The sequence below is a fragment of the Mya arenaria genome, chromosome 16 (genome assembly GCF_026914265.1).
Source record: "Mya arenaria isolate MELC-2E11 chromosome 16, ASM2691426v1".
Lineage (NCBI taxonomy): Eukaryota > Metazoa > Mollusca > Bivalvia > Myida > Myidae > Mya > Mya arenaria.
The window spans coordinates 5,147,830-5,169,306 of record NC_069137.1 but is presented as its reverse complement, the minus strand read 5'-3'; the positions used below and the strand labels follow the sequence as shown (position 1 = coordinate 5,169,306).

General features: G+C 33.2%; 1 long non-coding RNA gene across 4 annotated transcripts; it reads left to right on the top strand.

Annotated features, from left to right (window-relative positions):
- Nucleotides 1-16,946: 16,946 nt before the first annotated feature.
- Nucleotides 16,947-19,922, top strand: LOC128222509 (uncharacterized). Of its 4 annotated transcripts, none has more exons than XR_008259160.1 (4): nt 16,947-16,969; nt 18,237-18,315; nt 18,628-18,668; nt 19,058-19,922. It is a non-coding gene; the product is annotated as an uncharacterized LOC128222509 (long non-coding RNA). The 4 variants fall into 4 exon arrangements; XR_008259161.1 differs by lacking the exon at nt 16,947-16,969 and adding an exon at nt 17,251-17,280; XR_008259159.1 differs by lacking the exon at nt 16,947-16,969 and adding an exon at nt 17,256-17,347.
- Nucleotides 19,923-21,477: the final 1,555 nt, after the last annotated feature.

Below are 21,477 nucleotides of genomic sequence, written 5' to 3'. Positions count from 1 at the left end.
ATGATAGACGTATGCACGTATTGATATTAATAGAAAATGAAAATATGAATAAGTTCCAAACCTTTCATCATATTGTATTCGAATATGAATGGACTTCGGAATATTCATTAGTTCTTTTGACGGAAATGCTACTAAATTCTGTCTAATTGACTTTATATAGAAAGTCAACTCTTAGATTTATGTTTCAGTGGTGATGTGAAAATTGTGCATTGTATTGACTGTTATACATGTTAGTTGGAAATAGTGCATAATATTACGTTCTGATTTCAACTGAATAATGTATTGAGACTCAGTTTTAATGTGAAGAATTTATTATAATTATCGGTTACTCGTAGGAAATTATGATATTTTGTTAAAAATAAATTGAAAAAGGCACAGTAAACGTAATTGCACCGATTATTTCTCGTCAGTATATATGATTTGTCTTATGCGCAAACATGCATACGAATGCAGAAAAAGATTTGTAAACCTGAAACAGGTCACACGTTTTGATTTCGACTCAATACTGTAATTCGACATAGTTTTGATGTGAAGCATTTATTTTAACCATCGATTACTCGTAAGTAGTGACGATAAAACGAGTAAAAGACTAATTAAAAAGGGCACAATTAACGTTATTCTACTGATGATCTTCGATCAGTATATATGATTTTTCATGTGCACACACACACATGCTTACACATGCAGAAAAAGGTTTGTAAACCTAAAACAGGTCATACACGTTGTTTGGTATTCAAACGTCATTTTTTTTCTTTAAATTATTAACCTACTAGATAGCCATTTTAGATATGAACTTAACACAAGCACGACCAGTGCGTCATTAGTCCTATTAAAGGGTTCACATTTCAGCTAAAAACGTTTAAAGCTATTCGGGCGTTGGTTCATGAGTTCATTGATGTTTATGATTTCCTTTATTACCAACCAAACTGTTTGATTGAGTTGTCGAATAAGAGACAGCGATGTACTTAACCGATTTTAAAGGATTGCTTTTAATGATGTCTAGTTCTACGTTTCGATTGAACCCATTAACGTCAGCACACCCTCGCCTTGTAATGCGTGGAACCAATATGTAGTCCATATGCTGTTAATGTACAGCGTTAGGAATATTATGATAACAGCTTCACAGGTGGCGGCCTGCTTTGGTATCAGACAACACTGGTTATCACCCATTCACGGAAGTGGTAAAATGTCAGCAATGATGTTGTTGTTTTTTTCTGTTTGAGACCTACGTATACGCTGATCAGAGTTGTAGTGTTTTGTTTTTGTTTTCAGTCCTCAAAATGTGAAATAAATAACCTAATTGAAGTTAAGGCAGCCAAATTATGTTCTTGTGTTGGATAAATAATAATGAATGATAAAATATGCATAATGATTTTCCATAGTTAAATGAATATCATATCAATAATCGGATATATATTTCAAGATATATTGTGAGCAGTTACATTGACAAATGTGTTTGAATTTTTCAGCGGTACAGTCCGTATCGAGAGAAATGTCTCAAGATATATTGTGAGCATTTGAAATATCGAGTTACATTGACAAGTGTGTTTGCATCGTTCACCGGTACAGTCCGCTACCGAGAGAAATGGCTCAAGATATATTGTGAGCAGTTGAAATGTCGAGTAACATTGACAAGTGTGTTTGGATCTTTCACCGGTACAGTCCGCTATCGAGAGAAATGTCTCAAGATATAATTGTCAGCAGTTAAAATATCGAGTTACATTGACAAGTGTGTTTGAATCCTTCACCGGTACAAGCCGCTATCAAAAGAAATGTCTTAGGATATATTGTGAGCAGTTGAAATGTCCAGTTACACTGACAAGTGTGTTTGGATCTTTCACCGGTACAGTCCGCTATCGAATGCATTTGTTGTTAATAAAGAGACGTACGATTTTCATCCTCGATATTGCTAGATTTGTCATGCCAGGTCGGCTAATTTTAAAGCGGTACATGACGATTGGCCGTTCATTGCTTCACTATGACTGGGGTTTAAAACCTTTTTTTAAACACATGTAATAAAGTTAGATAATTGAAAATTATTAGAAGAGTGGTAAATCCATAAGGAATTAATCATGTTCAGAGGATTTACTTCCAATGCTTTAAAGGTGCAAACAAAGTACATATATACTGTTATTCTTTATTACGAAACATATGTTATCAGTTTAAAAAGATAGTAACTGTTTGTAAAATAAAGAAACTGTAACGAATGCAGGATATGTAAGCGATACTTTTTCGGGAAATATAAACTTCTACCATATTAGATACACATATACATATTGTCAATAGATTGAGTAACACAGAATTGTGAATCAGTAACATCAATACATTACAAACAGTTGGTTTGATACCTATGAATGATATGAAAAAATCACATACTGAGGTCTAAAGGATTATACAAACTCGGGTAAGAAACAAAAGTAACTTTATCTCATTTAAATGTGCGTTGCTTAAAACAGTTTAGTATGGGTTTTTTTAAAGGGACGCAGGAAAGTCTGTGTATGTGTTAAGTCACATATGATTTTTAAAGTGTTCCCATTTAAATAGGGATTATTTAAATGTAAAGATGAATCTCAAATTTACTCTTTATTTATAAGAAATATCGCCAAGATCACTGAGACATTGAGTTTATACTTGTTGTATTTGCTGTTATGTGTAAGTGTGGCCAACACTTAACAAGTTATAATAATTAATGAAAGTTTAAAGAACATTGTTTAACTATAGCATAAAAATCCCACCAGTGGACACTTATTATACAACCAAACAAGGTAAGTGAAAATTACAACATATTTGAATTTTACTTCAACTCAAAAGTGGACGAAAATAAGTTGTTGATTTTTTAACAAAGGCAATGGAGTTATGTATAATATGACCCCGTACAGTTAATTAACAATGTATTTAGAATATACTTAATATAATATTAAATATATAGTATCTGCTCTTATTGTATTACAATGATATAAAGTGTTTGTAGTACATATACACAATGATAACACCAAAGAAATATTCATTAAATATGAGGATAATTGTTAAAACAAAGACCTATTCACAGTATTAGCTAAAATAACTAATAATAACAAAACAACCGCAACCAAAACACATGAAGGGGCAACATGCTTTAAATGTTAAAGATTACTAAGGACGGTTATTCAAAACACTTTATCTAGGGATGGTGTATAACCGACTATGTCGGTTGGTTAGTTGCATGTTCATACAATGAGTGTGAATAGTAATGTGTTATGCATTAGATATATTGACTTTCAGTCAATCTTTCTAAATGAAAAAACGACGAACACTTCATTGAGATTAATAATTACAGTTATTTTCAAAAACTTATTTCCTTTGTCAGTTCTAGCATATGTGCTTATAGCCTACAACGTATTATATCAAATTTGTGAATTTATATCACTAACTGCGTATTAGTAACTGTGTGATCATTTTTCCAGACGAGTCATTGTAACAATGCAATGTAAATATGCATAAAATTGATAAAATATAAACACAATCGGAGAATACAAAATCATCTTGAAAGTGTTTTGAGACAAAAAGAAAGGTAACATTATTCCCTGAACGGTTTCTTTAATGAATATTTATATTATATTATCTACTTAGGGCATTAAGGAGACCGTATATATTTTACGGCATTAAGGAGACAATTTGTATATTTTTTTGTTTTATACTTTATTTTGCTTTTTTGTTGGTAATTTAGTATTGAAATGATCTTCGAATGAAAACTTTAAACAAAGATAAATTCACTATTTGTATTCTATTTTAAATTAATCATTGCGCAGTCTACGCCGCTTACAGAGCCCCGCCTTCGTTTTTTTTACCAGAGTTTGATTGAGAGTTTAGTTTCTTAAAACACTTCAACAAACCTTTTTACATTACGGCCGTAAGACGGAGCACGGTCAAAACGTTATTTTGGAAACCTATGTGTCGAAGATTTTAGTTGTATATGCGGTCAGTGCCGTTCAGACGTGACGGTAAAATCCATGAGATGCTGCCAAGACTGGCCATCGCTTAATGCGAAAATGGAGGGTATGCGTTGTATAACATTGCATCCATGGTTTATAGCAAACTGTCTTAACAAAGACGTTCTGAAGGACGGTTCACCAGAGGAATACCAAAAGGAATTGTTTGTATACAGATATAGTTTGTTCTTTCATATTTAAATATACTCTTAGATATCCACACCAAAGACATTTTACTTGGACACTTGAATTAAGCATATTTTGTTTTATATATACCTTTTTAAACCAATGTTGTAATGCATGATCTACATGTTTGGTGTTTATGTGTTACAGATTGTACGCAGCAAGAACAACCGAATTTTTTTACGATTGGATCGGGAAGAAAAAAAGTGCCTATTACATCAGTGATATTCCGGCGTGTGTTTCAATAGCCATTATGAAAAAGTTTTCAATGCATTCATGGCCGACAAACCATTGCACACTGATGTAAATGTGTTCGGCTACGGAATTTGCCTGATATCTTTATTGGACCGGGTCAATTGAATATCAACACTTATCCTTATATTAAACTTAAACTGTCACAGGTAAAGGTAAAGCAACATACATTTTAAAGCAGTGAACATCGGTAAAAGTTGTAAATAATCGGGATGTCCCAAATGGATATGCTTTTATCGTTAAATCATGAATATATCATGTTCAATCTGTTGGTGTCGATATAATTTGAACTTAAAATGTTTTCTAGCAAACACAAATGTTGGGTCAAAGTTGCAACATTATTTTGTTATATTTTCTAGAATACTGCCTTTTGGTCATTGGTTTATAAGTCATATGTTCGTGTTTTTTTTTTTCTAAATGAAATAGTAGACATCGTTAACCAATTATGTCATTGCTTTAAAGAGGTATTTTAGAACGTTTTTTTATAATTTATAATCGTTTGATACCAGCTATATAAATCAAAAGGACGAAACCAGAAATCAGTTTAAATAAGAAATTTAAGTCATAAGCTTTCAATACACCAGTGTTTCATCAAAATTCCACAATAAGTTTATATATAACTATTTAATTCTCACACAATTCATCGGCAATTTACACTGTATAGTTGTATTACAATATGTCTTTATTTTTGCATATAGTGTGCATGTAGTACTGTTAAATACAGTGCAATAGATATAGTATATGTATAAGATGGATGCATGTATACACTTAAATCGTAAAATATATTGTACCTATTGCACATTTCGGAATTGTTTTCTCAGCTGTGATTGTTTCATTAAAATATATCGGCTCGTCAAATGCTTTTTTCTTCAAAATTTAACAACGTTCGTACTCCTCGTCGTTAACTTAAGACACGCTCTGAACATACTATATTTTTTATGTAAAAAGTATTTATTTAAATCGAAACAACTACATATGGGTCTTAGACTGACTTTTTTAAATATTGTCACTTTTTGTAATGCCAAGTATTTGTTTAACATAAGAGAAACATAAATGCCTTGTAACAATATTCATTTTACTTTCCTTTTATGGTGCATCATTTGCGACAATGGTATATGTTGTATTCACAAGTAAGCATCAACGTACCATAAATACGGTATATACATAACCAGTTTCTGCTTATATCGGATCAAATCGGAGTTCATCTTTTATTCTTCTTTTGTGTATTGCGTATGTTTATGCTAATAAGTTGATATCATGTTAAAACCATGTATTATCAAACTTTTCGGGTTTGGATCAATTAATGGGCTTATAGCCATGTATAATGTAGTGAATAATACAAATATAATGTGCGATCTGGAGTTTCGATAACTAGTGATTGTTTAAAAGGGCCAGAAACCTGTATTTTTATCAAAAACATCCATTCGGATTTTGTACGAAGTGTGCCCAACTCCTCAACACACCTAACGTTGACAAAATGTTAGACAAGATGTTTTGAAACGTTGCTATATTTGACTAGCCCACCAATCTGAGAATTTAGAAGAAATCTTGGTTAAGTGATGTTTAAGACAAAATATACAGTACAATGCTTTACATTTGAAATGTGTATTATAACATTTTATGTTGGTTGTTTATGTTGCAATTATTTTTTGTTTTGTTTTGCATTAGTATTTTATAGTTATCGGATATAGTATGCATATAAAATATAAGTTGTATATAAATGCTTTTGTTTGTTAAAGATTAGTATTTGTACAACCGAAAAGAGGTCTAATAGTGACATTTTTAATGTTGTCAATCTGAAGAGGACAAATAATACGTATTTTAGTCAAGAAAACCTCATAAATGACCTTGAATGTTCATATGACGTTTTAATTATGGCATATCATTTACGCCGCTTTGTGTTAGCACAATGGAAACATTAACACCTATATATCTACTTATATTGTATATATGTTATGTCATCAAAGATTATTCGCCTATAATAGTTTTATAATGTTTTGCTAATCAATTTATATTCTATTGCTTGTATTAATACGTACTTTGCTGTGTTTTGTATTTGGAACAAATAAATAGCGTATAGCAGCTTATTTCTTAAATCTGCCTTTGATAAAATTTGCTCCTTAATTTAAACCTCTTTACACATAAGCTCATCCATTAAACGCAGCCTGGGAAACTGAGTAAATATGTCAAATCTGGCAAAATTTCCCTTGACTGTTCGAAACTTTGTTAAGTTATAACAAAAGGTTAACGTAGGGGACATCTTTGCTGCGAATAAATTACGAAGTGTGACCAACGGTAACTTTTATTCGCTTAAAAGCAAATTGTGTTATTTCTGTTAGCGAATAGAAATGCAAACATGTGAACCAAAACGCAACTTTGCGCTTGCTAATAAAGCCTTCGAAAGCTTTCCCGAAATAATATTTCTGCTTTTGGCCGATACCGGACGCTATTTAAGCATGGCAAAAACCAGCTTGGGTCTCTTTGCCTTCTTACTTGTCACCACGTCATACTGTATTTTGAATGATGTTTAATTTTCTTTTCTAAGTCTTGTAAGTGAAAGATGTTCGAATAACAAGAGGGAAACTCTCTAGAGCGAGACGAAGAAAGGCTGCTTCTGTAGGGCCAGAGAAACAATGGCCAGCTGAAGAAACCATTACAGATATGAAATGATGAACCGGAGCTGGTCTGCTTTCTAATGTATATATGATAACCATTAATTACAGCAACCCACTAAGTAAAGTTTCTATACTTGAGGAAACCAAAGGCCATTTGTTTCATTATACAGCTGAGAAGACGGCTGACATCAACATATCCTTCACTTTTCACTTGACACACTTTTTTGATCACTATAGAGAGGATGCCTGAATGCAAGTGCTCCCTGTACCAGGCGTGTTGTTTTCAGAGTCGATGGGGGACCCTCATGAATACTTAACCATACATTCAGTTTGCATGCAGAGGAATTTCTTGAAGGTTCTAGTAGCTCAACCATGAGCTGATTATTGATGCCAAATTGGCGTTATCTCTCGAGAAGAAACAATGGTCTTCACCAGATGTGAAGTGCTCTGGCTTCTCTTCCTCCCCTAAATTTGCCTCTAAGGAACTTGTGGAGTTTATGTTGTTGCTTGAAGAATTCATAGTGGACCATAGCAGCAACAAAATGCAGGTTCAATGGATATTTATAGTCCATTTTGACGAATGAATAACTAATGAACTTGATGTCTGTCATCAGCCTTTTATATTTGATACTTAAAAAACACATGCAACCTGATACTCAGAACTACTCAAGAAATTCAGATACGTAATGATTTGCGTGTATGTGTATATTGTAGTAACGATTCGTAATGATTTGTATGAATGCGTATACCATCTGATCTTTAACCAATTGTTACAAGTAATTTTTAATCGTCATGAAATTTTGGATTCAATTATCTATATGATACATACTAAGTTCGTACACGCTCGCAAACTATCGCAAGGATTCGTCAGCAAATTAGCTAGTGACGACCTGATTACTGGAGACCTATAATGCCAGTTATCGAATGCTATGACTTTCCCTATTGGCTAACGCATTGAAACTGCGAAATAATATAGACGAAACTTTTAATTGCCACAAAAGTTTCATATTTCTTAAAATGTTTCGACGAACAATACTGATCGCATCGGTCACAAAATCTCACAGACGCATAATTACGAACACAAGTAACGGTGTACGACGTACATAAACTAATGGAAACGAATGTTACTCAATACCAATTCGCCAGTACTTGCAAGTTGACGTCGGCGGGATCTCACCCATGTGTTAGCAGAGCGTAACATACCTAACGTTGGCAAAATGTTACCTTTGTAAATGACTGTTCATAAACAGGTCTACTCAGATATCGTATTAAAATTTGACATGATTTGATTACCCCAAATTTTTCTGTAGTTTGAAGGGTCTTGGAAAATTGATGTTTATATACTGTCTGAAACATACTATATATAAACTCTCATTTAAAAATATAAACGTTTGTATTATCCTTTTTCCTTTGGATATAATATGCAATATATTCATAATATATTTACGGGTATCCAATTTAGAATTGTCGGATACAATTCTCGGCTTCAAACTACAGATTTATATACTCAATTACCGTAAACTTTGGAACATACATGGGTATAATATACTTATAATATTCCACATTTCAAGTACAACACATTTTTGTTTTTGATATGAACGTATTGAATAACCATTCTGATGCAAAAACACACTGTTTGACTCTCCTAGATTGTCTAGTAAAGTGTGACGAAACATACATTTTACATTCGAGTTTTGGACACTATTGCTAAAACATCAATATCTTAGTGCACTAAATAAGCTTACTGTAAACCGTCCTTACGCGACTTTAGATAATAATCCATTAACTGTCCAATGATGTGTACCGTAATATTGGTCGTCACTTAGAACGTGTACACATAGTTTGAGTTTCTAATGATTTATCTGCTATAATCAAAGGTGACAAAGTACACTTTGTAATTGCTCCGTGAGGTAGTTCATACTTTAAAATTAATGCGGGATTTCCGAGTAGGGATGCTGAACCATTCGTTTGTTGTTCTAGTTTTGTTTCTAAATTCTTCACCTTATCCGATAGACGTACAACTTCATCAACATTTAAATCTTTCTTTTCATTAATATTTTCAATTTCCTTTTCTAAATCCAATTCTCCTATAACGTTCTTTAGTTTCTTTACCATTTTATGATGCTTACTTATTTCTTTGTCCTCAGTACTAATCAACTTTTTTACCTCTTGTATTTTTCGTCTATCAAAGTGTCTAACTTTGAAACATAAGTCTGTACTTGTGTGTTTAAAGCATCATGAGTACCTCGCTGAGTGCAATCTTGGTTTGGAATTTTGTTTAATACTGCTTGTAACTCATCTGTGTCAATTAATTAATCCGTCATTTGTTGAAAATGTTCCTTTAATTTGTTCATCCCGGTGGTTATTTTTTTCTTTAAATCTTTAAGGAACTCCTGTTCAGAAGCTTTGTCAGATTCTTCAGCTTTCTTGTGTGCCTTAACTAGATCATCTTTTTGTTTGTTAACACTCTCCTGTGTTTTCTGAATAGTTGATCTGTTAGACTCTATTTTTTTATTCAAGTTGTGTAATACCATCATTTGTCTGTTTAGTTAAAGTGGCAATCATACCCGGTAACTTCTCAATATCATAATCGTTTAAGGATTTGCAATTTGTGTAAACAAATAACGTTTGTTAACACATTCATGTGGTTCCTCGGGATCTCCAAGATGTTCTATTTTATTATTATGCATGTCAATATCACTATGTAAAATATTTACCTGGTCTGTTCCCTTGTGAAGGTAGTTAACTAAATTTATCCTTAACATAGTCTGATAGCACAATGTCGTGTCTAAATATATGTTGTGAACTTGTTTCGTTGCTTTGTAATTCTACGGGAATGTTATTAAATAACCCCATTATATCATATTGTTCCATAAACATTTCTTTTAACTAAATTTCTTGGTTTATCATAATAAATAAAATCAAAATATGTTGAATCTATTACCCCATGAAATGTTTCGAATGGAAATCTGAATCGACAGGCGCTCTAAATATGGCGTAACGATGAAGCTACTGTTATCATGGATTAGTAAGGTCGTTTTGATGGTTTGATGTTAATGATTTCATATAAACATTTTTTTTCTTTATAATGCAGAATTTACTTGGGCGACATGTTCGATGGATATACTTTGTTGGCCATTTAACATTGTTCTGTACAATATAGGAAATAGTTTACTCGTACACAGCTTGGAAATTATATTCGACTAGAGCTTGACAAATATTCTCGTGGTTAAAATTGAAGGCATGTCTAATTAAATCGAACAGTTGATCGGTTAAAATAAACAACTATTTTGAAACTATTTAATCAATCTTGATACAATGTATCGTTATCACAAACCAAGCCGTGTATTGTATTTGTAAGTAAGGGTGCAAACCACAAGCCATAAAACATTTATTAATTGGTATACGCAGGTTCAAATAATATAGCCATGCGAAAAATATAAACGTGTGTCGAGAAACAGCAAGAGTATTATATTGAAATTAATTTTGTTGAAACATATATAGCAGGCGCCGGTGTAAAGATAAACTTTAAACACGTTGACAGTAGACACCATGGGTCATAACTCCTTGTGGAAAATTAACACTGACAACATTTATATATTAAATTGTGGTCAACACAATCATTGTCACCTGATCAAAGTTGACATTTGATCAGTCATGGGATAGGTTAACGGTTAATACAATTTAAATTCGTCAGAGGTCAAACAGACTCACAGTTGTCTCTCGAAGATTTGTGCAAGGTAACTAGAAAGAGTCCTTGCACTATATCTCCAGGCCGATACGTATGAAGGGTTCTAATAGCTCACAATTGTCTCTCGAAGTAAGCAGTCTTTGCACTATATCTCCAGGCCGATACGTATGAAGGGTTCTAATAGCTCACAATTGTCTATCGAAGAAAGCAGTCCTTGCACTATATCTCCAGGCCGATACGTATGAAGGGTTCTAATAGCTCACAATTGTCTCTCGAAGTAAGCAGTCCTTGCACTATATCTCCAGGCCGATACGTATGAAGGGTTCTAATAGCTCACAGTTGTCTCTCGAAGTAAGCAGTCCTTGCACTATATCTCCAGGCCGATACGTATGAAGGGTTCTAATAGCTCACAGTTGTCTCTCGAAGTAAGCAGTCCTTGCACTATATCTCCAGGCCGATACGTATGAAGGGTTCTAATAGCTCACAATTGTCTCTCAAAGTAAGCAGTCCTTGCACTATACCTCCAGGCCGATACATATGAAGGGTTCTAATAGCTCACAATTGTCTCTCGAAGTAAGCAGTCCTTGCACTATATCTCCAGGCCGATACGTATGAAGGGTTCTAATAGCTCACAATTGTCTATCGAAGAAAGCAGTCCTTGCACTATATCTCCAGGCCGATACGTATGAAGGGTTCTAATAGCTCACAATTGTCTATCGAAGAAAGCAGTCCTTGCACTATATCTCCAGGCCGATACGTATGAAAGGTTCTAATAGCTCACAATTGTCTCTCGAAGAAAGAAGTCCTTGCACTATATCTCCAGGCCGATACGTATGAAGGGTTCTAATAGCTCACAATTGTCTATCGAAGAAAGCAGTCCTTGCACTATATCTCCAGGCCGATACGTATGAAGGGTTATAATAGCTCACAATTGTCTCTCGAAGTAAGCAGTCCTTGCACTATACCTCCAGGCTGATACATATGAAGGGTTCTAATAGCTCACAATTGTCTCTCGAAGTAAGCAGTCCTTGCACTATATCTCCAGGCCGATACGTATGAAGGGTTCTAATAGCTCACAATTGTCTATCGAAGTAAGCAGTCCTTGCACTATATCTCCAGGCCGATACGTATGAAGGGTTCTTATAGCTCACAATTGTCTATCGAAGAAAGCAGTCCTTGCACTATATCTCCAGGCCGATACGTATGAAGGGTTCTAATAGCTCACAATTGTCTCTCGAAGAAAGAAGTCCTTGCACTATATCTCCAGGCCGATACGTATGAAGGGTTCTAATAGCTCACAATTGTCTATCGAAGTAAGCAGTCCTTGCACTATATCTCCAGGCCGATACGTATGAAGGGTTCTAATAGCTCACAATTGTCTCTCGAAGAAAGCAGTCCTTGCACTATATCTCCAGGCCGATACGTATGAAGGGTTCTAATAGCTCACAATTGTCTATCGAAGTAAGCAGTCCTTGCACTATATCTCCAGGCCGATACGTATGAAGGGTTCTAATAGCTCACAATTGTCTCTCGAAGTAAGCAGTCCTTGCACTATATCTCCAGGCCGATACGTATGAAGGGTTCTAATAGCTCACAATTGTCTCTCGAAGTAAGCAGTCCTTGCACTATATCTCCAGGCCGATACGTATGAAGGGTTCTAATAGCTCACAATTGTCTCTCGAAGTAAGCAGTCCTTGCACTATATCTCCAGGCCGATACATATGAAGGGTTCTAATAGCTCACAATTGTCTCTCGAAGTAAGCAGTCTTTGCACTATATCTCCAGGCCGATACGTATGAAGGGTTCTAATAGCTCACAATTGTCTATCGAAGAAAGCAGTCCTTGCACTATATCTCCAGGCCGATACGTATGAAGGGTTCTAATAGCTCACAATTGTCTCTCGAAGTAAGCAGTCCTTGCACTATATCTCCAGGCCGATACGTATGAAGGGTTCTAATAGCTCACAGTTGTCTCTAGAAGTAAGCAGTCCTTGCACTATATCTCCAGGCCGATACGTATGAAGGGTTCTAATAGCTCACAGTTGTCTCTCGAAGTAAGCAGTCCTTGCACTATATCTCCAGGCCGATACGTATGAAGGGTTCTAATAGCTCACAATTGTCTCTCGAAGTAAGCAGTCCTTGCACTATACCTCCAGGCCGATACATATGAAGGGTTCTAATAGCTCACAATTGTCTCTCGTAGTAAGCAGTCCTTGCACTATATCTCCAGGCCGATACGTATGAAGGGTTCTAATAGCTCACAATTGTCTCTCGAAGTAAGCAGTCCTTGCACTATATCTCCAGGCCGATACGTATGAAGAGTTCTAATAGCTCACAATTGTCTATCGAAGAAAGCAGTCCTTGCACTATATCTCCAGGCCGATACGTATGAAGGGTTCTAATAGCTCACAATTGTCTCTCGAAGAAAAAACTCCTTGCACTATATCTCCAGGCCGATACGTATGAAGGGTTCTAATAGCTCACAATTGTCTATCGAAGTAAGCAGTCCTTGCACTATATCTCCAGGCCGATACGTATGAAGGGTTCTAAAAGCTCACAATTGTCTCTCGAAGAAAGCAGTCCTTGCACTATATCTCCAGGCCGATACGTATGAAGGGTTCTAATAGCTCACAATTGTCTATCGAAGTAAGCAGTCCTTGCACTATATCTCCAGGCCGATACGTATGAAGAGTTCTAATAGCTCACAATTGTCTCTCGAAGTAAGCAGTCCTTGCACTATATCTCCAGGCCGATACGTATGAAGGGTTCTAATAGCTCACAATTGTCTATCGAAGAAAGCAGTCCTTGCACTATATCTCCAGGCCGATACGTATGAAGGGTTCTAATAGCTCACAGTTGTCTATCGAAGAAAGCGATATGTGCAAGGTTACTAGTAAGAGTCTTTGCACTATACCGCCAAGCCGATATGAATGACAGGTTCTAACAGCTGATAATTGTCAATCTTTGAAAAATGCGTGTTCTGTCTCTTATATGTACATGATTTTTACACTCTCATTTTTCATCAAATCTACAAATATGTGCAGCCGGTTGTAAAGTAAACAAATCTGTCAGAGATAAAAAAAAAGATAAATACTGCAGTTCGTGAATTAATCATACATACATGAGTGGCGAGTAGACATTGAAAGTCAATTTATCGTTATTTTAAGGCGAAAACGTACCTCATCATTAAAAAGCAGTTTCATACTTGAGTGTTGGAAAACATTCGTTAACTTAAAGATGGCATCAAACAATGAAACTCCTGTAGTCACTGGTGTTTAAAAGGGAGAAATGGATGCAAGTGCCATCGACGGGAAGTCTACCACGATGAGGCATTTGCAAGAAGACAAAGGAGTTTCTGAGAGTTTGCTGTACACTTATGAGAACAGTTTCTGAACAGATGTGACATGGGAATGTACAGCAGCGGTCAGTGGTATATTTCCTTTTTATAGTAAAACATATTGTTCATAAATAAACAACCTGAAATGTGTTTTTTAAAAGGTAATAACACATCGATGCCTAGGTTATATTCACCTGTATGCAATTCAGGACATTTAGATTCAGGTTTTCAAACAATGAATGATTATATTTCGTGTTGTTCCATTGCAATCACTTTGTGTTCAAATAATTAAAGTTCAAAGGTTTGGAAAAATCAAAAATGTTCATATGTATGATCATGTAAGGCGTACAAATTCATAATGTATCGAGTATTTAAAGTACGTGTTTCCATATGTATAACCATTTACTTAATTATTATAAAATACTACCGTTTATATTTCTTTTTACAACCTGCATATTTCATCGCCGTAGCCATACTATTTATAATTGAACCGTATATACTTCACCATGTGCGTTCTTTCATTAGTCGTTCGAATGTTTGTCCGTTACAATATATATCTTTATTGATTTTTACTCATTCGAATTTTAGACCAAACGAAGCATTTAAGTATATCAGCATGGTGAAGTGTCCTATAATAAACCATAGTATAAGAGTAGAACGTTGTGTGTTTAAACCATAGTATAACAGTTGTACGTTGTGTTTTAACCTCAGTATAATACTAATATGTTGTGTGTTTTAACCGAAGTGTAACAGTAGAACGATGTGAGTTTAAACCATAGTATAACAAAAGAACGGTTTGTGTTTAAACCATAACATAACAGTAGTACGCTGAATGTTTTAACCAAAGTATTACAATAGAACGGTGTGAGTTAAAACCATAGTATAACAGTAGTACGTTGTGTGTTTAAACCATAGTATTACAGTAGTACGTTGTGTGTTTAAACCATAGTATTACAGTAGTAAGTTGTGTGATTAACCATAGTATAACAGAAGAACTTTTTGTGCTTAAACCATAATTAAACAATAGAACGTTGTGTGTTTCTAACCATAGTATAACAATAGAACGTTGTGTGTTTAAATCATAGTATAACAGTAATACGTTGTGTGTTTAAACCATAGTATTACAGTGGTACGCTGTGTGTTTTAACCACAGTATAACAGTAGTACGTTGTGTGTTTAAACCATAGTATTACAGTGGTACGCTGTGTGTTTAACCACAGTATAAAAGTAGTACGTTGTGTGTTTAATCCAAAGTATAACAGTAGAACGTTTTGTGTTTAAACCATTGTATAACAGTAGTACTTTGTGTGTTTTAACCAAAGTATAATAGTTGAACGCTGTGTGTTTAAACCGAAGTATAACAATTGAACGTTGTGTGTTTAAACCATTGTATAACTGTTGAACGTTGTGTGTTTACACCTAAGTATAATATTAGAACTTTGTGTGTTTTTACCATAGCATAACAGTAGTACGTTGTGTGTTTAAACCATAGCATAACAGTAGTACGCTGTGTGTTTTATCCATAGTATGACAGTAGAACTTTGTGTGTTTAAACCAATGTAAACCAATTGAACGTTGTGTGTTAAAACAATATTACAACAGTAGAACGTTGTGTGTTCAAACCATTGTATAACAGTATTATTTTGAGTGTTTAAGCCATAGTTGAACTGTAGAACGTTGTATGTTTACTCCTTAGTATAATATTGGAACGTTGTGTGTTTAAACCAAAGTATAACAGTAGTACGTTGTGTGTTTAAACCATATTATAACAGTGGTACATTGAGTAATTTAATCACAGTATAACAGTTGTATGTTGTGTGTTTAAACCAAAGTATAACAGTAAAACGGTGTGAGTTAAAACCAAGGTATAACAGTAGAACGTTTAGTGCTTAAACCGTAGTTAAACAGTAGTACGTTGTGTGATTAACCATAGTATAACAATATAACGCTGTGTGTTTAAACCATAGTACAACAGTAGAACGGTGTGTGTTCAAATCATTGTATAAAAGTAGAATGGTGTATGTTAAAACCAAAGTATAACCATATGTCATTGTGTGTTTAAACCATAATATAACAGTAGAACGTTGAATCTTTAAATCGAAGCATAAAGTAGAACGTTGTATCTTTACACTTTAGTATAATATTAGAATGTTGTATGCTTAAACAAAATAAACAGTAAATCGTTGTGTGTTTAAACCATGAAAAAAAGTAGAAAGTTGTTTGCTTAAACCATGATATAATAGTAGAACGTTGTATGTTTAAACCACAGAATAACAGTAAAACGTTGTGTGTTTAAACCATCTTATAACTGTAGTACGTTGTGTGTTTAAACCACATCATAACAGTAATACGTTGTGTGTTTAAACCATTGTATAACGGCAGAACTTTGCGTGTTTAAACCATTGTATAACTGTAGTATGTTGTGTTTTCAAACCATAGTATAACAGTAGAACATTGTGTGTTTTTACCATAGTTTAACAGTAGTACATTGTGTGTTTAAACCAAAGTATAATAGTAGAACGTTGTGTGTTTTAACCCTTGTATAACTGTAGTAAGTTGTGTGTTTAAACCATAGTAGCAATAACAACGTAACGTCGTTTTTTACACTTCCCTATTCTGCACAATGCTAATACCACTCCTCACTCCAATGGATATTACTCCTGCAAACATTTATACTTAATGCCGAAAATGGTACCAGAATAATCATGAATAAATTATCTATCAACTGTTGTACGGGTTTTATCTAATTATGTGAAACAAAATAAAACGAGCAAAAAGTTTCACAAGCATTTTTTGTAATATGTCGTTTTTCTGCCGGTCTTGGGACGTTTTGACTGTAATTTTATACTTTCGATTTCGGATATTTTAAGAATTGTTTTGATTGTCAATGACTTTACAAGTATACATTGACGTCTCCTGCATGGGTGAGTATAACTTTAATGAATTATTATGTATATTTCCTGCTTTTATTTTGACAAAAACTGAAACAGGGGATAAAACATGCTGAATTATAGGTCCAAATCGAAAGAAAACAACAATGCATCATCGAATTTCTGAAAATTCATTCATTTATCTACACAGTGATACTATCCATTTGATTCAGTAATCTGTCGCATTTTTCCGCAAGGGCTATTTATAAACACATCGTTTCTGAGAGTGGCCAAAAACAAGAACAATTTGATAACTCATAAGGCATGCAACCTTAAAAGCCGAGAGTATCCGAATTAACCAGGAAGTGATTTTTGTTTACTTTTTAAATGCCAACCTCTGTAAATAGTAATTTATTTTGAGTAAACATTGAGGTAGGTTTATGCATATCATTATTTTATTGTATTTAGAATGCTATTTATAAGGGGTTGCCAATTCTTTTGCATGAACATTGGTCAAATGTTTTATAATTTGAATAAATAAGACATTTGCAATATTGTGATTGGTTTTAATGAAATAAACAGACCGGGTTCTTTAAGGATCTGGTCACTTTCGGTTTTAAAAAATGTAAATTAACTATTATAGATTCTATATTATTAATTAAGAATCTGTCAAGCTGGGCATTGACTGACAAATTCATATTAAATAACTTAAAAGAGCTCGACAACCAAAAATCAATTTATCAAATTACAACGCCAAGTTTCCATTTAGTGTTGTATTGGTTAATAAGAAAAATGCAGGCTGGCTTATATAGGCATTTCACAATTGAAACTAAGAAAGTAAGCATTTTTTTAATTTTCTAAATAGTTAATTGGATGCCTACCAATTTTAATTGTTTATAGATCATACATTATCACCAAGTAACTAATACTTAAATAATAATTAGAAAGTTTTAAATTTCAACATATCAATGTTTTAATGTGTAAATTTCAGGAAACATTTTTATGTTCTGTATAGTTACTTGGATTATAAAATCACTCTCTGTAAAAATTATTCAACTTTTCAAACATTATTTGTCTTCAGATTTATTGGAATTTCTGTTATGGTAGGATTTCAATTGCTGTCATTAATTTTCAACTCAATGTTTTGATTATTCATTTGAAATTATTTTAAACTTCACATTCCATAAATGGCTGTTCTTCCTTTTTGACTAAATATTTTGAGTATTTTTACACATTAGTATGTCTGCCAATTCATGGGTGGTCAGTTTTGTCATTTATTAGTCTTTTTTTCCTTTTTTATTTAATCTTTTCTTCCTTTCAGTGAGAAATAAAGCCATAGAATACATTCATACCACTCAAATTCAGCCAGTCAGAATGATGGGAAGGATTGCAGAACTGAGGTAACTTAGAACTATGATGTATATTTACCAGAGAATATCTCATAAACATGCCATTTGCTTAATTTTCTTTGAAATCATACCTGAAGTTATTGAGAACTCTTTATAAACTTTGACATTTTGTATGATGACATATTTTATTATTTGTAAAATAAATGCTTTTGACATTTTTTTGAGCTGTAAAGTTGAATTGATTCTTAAATTGATTCTGGTAAATACCAAACTGTGTATAGACATCAAACCTCATTGCATATATATATAGAGCTGTCCCTCTCTGAATAATACATAATTATCTATGTTTCTGTTTACTTTCAGTTTCACTCTCACCTGACTGATGCAGATTCAGTAACCTAATTGTATGTACTTTTTTGTCAAATTGTATTTATTTGCTCTATTAAAAATATAATGTCGACTTTTTTGAGGAATAATTTTGAAAGGAAAAATAAATTATTATAGAGAAAAGGTAATTTGTTATGTACAAAAAGTGGACAAAAATGTTGAACAGTATGAAGTTTTAAAGTAGAAAATCCTTATTTCTCTCTGTATGTATGTCAACTTTATTAAGACAATATTAAGACAATATCTGGTAATATAATGTATTCTCTTAATTAAATGTGATAAAACCTTTTTACACTGTATGTATACATCTGTATATGTATGTTGCCATATAAACTGAATGCATGTAGTTTCTTTTGTGAACATGTGTATTAATTGAAATCAACACATTCCTTTGTTATATTTCCAGGCTCATGATGGTTTCTGAGAAAAAAACAGCTTGGTGTAATTTGACAGTATTTTTCAGTATTTGACAGTGGTTCTATCATGCAACAGTCATACCATGAAGTGTCTCACAGATTCTCTCTCAATTCCTGCAATATCCAAGATTACAGTATAGTGCGAAGAGGATTAATTTTCTTGCAATAAGAAGTATCTGCACTTCCAAATACCCCTGTACAGCATGAACAGTTCCTTCATTTTTTTGAGTGATTATAGAGTGAAAATGTTTCCATATAAAATGTTTTCTTTTTATGTGTAAAACTTGTCATGAATGGTTACAAATACATGCATGGACATTATGATTCCAAATCTATGCACATTTTGATTCCAATAATTAAAGTATTTTAAATTTGGTTTGAAACAGAAATATTGTCCTTACGTTTGTTTCTAAACATTATCTGGTATTATTCGTGTTTATAGTTTCCATGTCAATTTAAAAAAAAGTCGGTTCTTTTAAAGATGCACTCTTACTCCCACATAAGATTTACCACAATTAATACTTTTGTTTTATTATTCCAAAAAAGATGAATAAATGTTGAAAACAATGGTTTAATGAAGGATGCCTACTTCTACTTCAAGGAAATGTGCATAAAAGACAATATTTCTACCATTTGAGATCATAGTAGATCACAGTAAATCTGTATGCATTCACCAATCATTTAATATCTTTGCTTTTTCAGCTTAAATACACGGTTACAATATTTTTATCAATACTTAATATTTTCCAAAAATGAATTATTAAGTAAGTTGTTAAAGGGTTAACAGTCAAAGTATATGTTTGTTATACATGTGTATGCATTGATACTGAATAAGAGTGTCACTTTAAACAGTTATGGTAACTATAGAGTCTAGTTTTCTTAAGAAACTGTAATTGTTGTCTAAAAACCTTTGTATTTTCAATGTGATACTTCTTAGCATGTCCGCTTCAGTCAATGAAATATTTCTGTTATTTGTTAATCATTTGGTCATACTTTGTATACAATTATTTTTATAATTTAACCTTGAAAATTGCTGACATTCTCATACTTATATTGAAATATTCAGAATTGCTAGATGGGTTGAAGTTCACCTCTATTACAACTGTCAGGCAAATCATGGCAAGATGTACATATTTCTCCTTTTTAACAAAAAGCGATGTTTAAAGCATTTTTTTTTATTGAATGGTTACCATGGCAACTAATTTTTTGTTTGCCTTTAATCTTCCTATTTATAATACTATTAATTGTAAAAATGCAACAGTCAAGCAGTGAATGGAAGAATGTAAATATTCTTTGTCTTTCACCTTTTTCAAGCTCATTCTTCAAAATATAGGAATTTAAAAATTTCTTAAAAATGGACGTTTTTTTCATCATTTTTTTAAAGTAAAATAATTTGCTTAAAACTTTGTTTAGGTTCTGATATTTAGGAATGTGTATTAAATTTATAGAAAATGAACAAAATGTGTTGTTTGACATTATTTATTTCATTTAAATTCCGAAGTTTTGAATTTGACCTATTTTGGCAGAAAAATTGATAAAAATGTAAAATTGAAAGGGCCATAATTCTGTCAAAAATTGATGGATTTTAAAAAAAATGTGCATATTTGAGTTTGTAATGACATAACCTTTAAAATGATATATCACATTAATATACCGCATTAAATTAATTGTTTGCGTTGTTATTGCTAACCATAGTACAACCATAAAGCGATTTGTGTTAAAGCCATAGTATAACAGTAGAGCGTTGTGTGTTTAAACACTTGTATAACTGTAGTACGTTGTGTGTTTAAACCATAGTATTTTACTATAACTTTGTGTGTTTAAACCATAGTATTACAGTAGAACGTTGTGTTTTTAAACCATAGTATTACAGTAGAACATGGTGTATTTAACCATAGTATAACAGTATATTTGTGTTTAAACCATAGTATTGTATAGTATATGTAAAACGGTGAGTGTTTAAACCATGGTATATCTTCAGAACGATGTGCGTTTATCTTCAGTCAGGTGGTCAAGTGACCGTGGAAACGACCCTCTTTTTAATTTTGAAAACTTATCAATAGTTAAACGAACATTTGACCTCAATAACAACTCACCCAGATAATTCACTCTGAATGATAAAGACACTGGCAAAGAGGATCGGCCAGTAAATCGACATCATGTACAAAAATTATGTCCACTTACCACATCCGCAAATGCTGAAAATGAGCAGCATTCAACGATAGTTAAATCTCCTTCTGGGGTGTATGACAAAATCACTTACATCATGAAATATCTCTTTGCCGGTGTAGTTCTAAACATCCAACACGATATTCTTCAATCTTCAATGCATTTAATGCATTTAATACATTGAACATATGGCGATTGTTTGCAAACACTCGTGAGCAGTGTATTATTTGAGTCTTGTGCC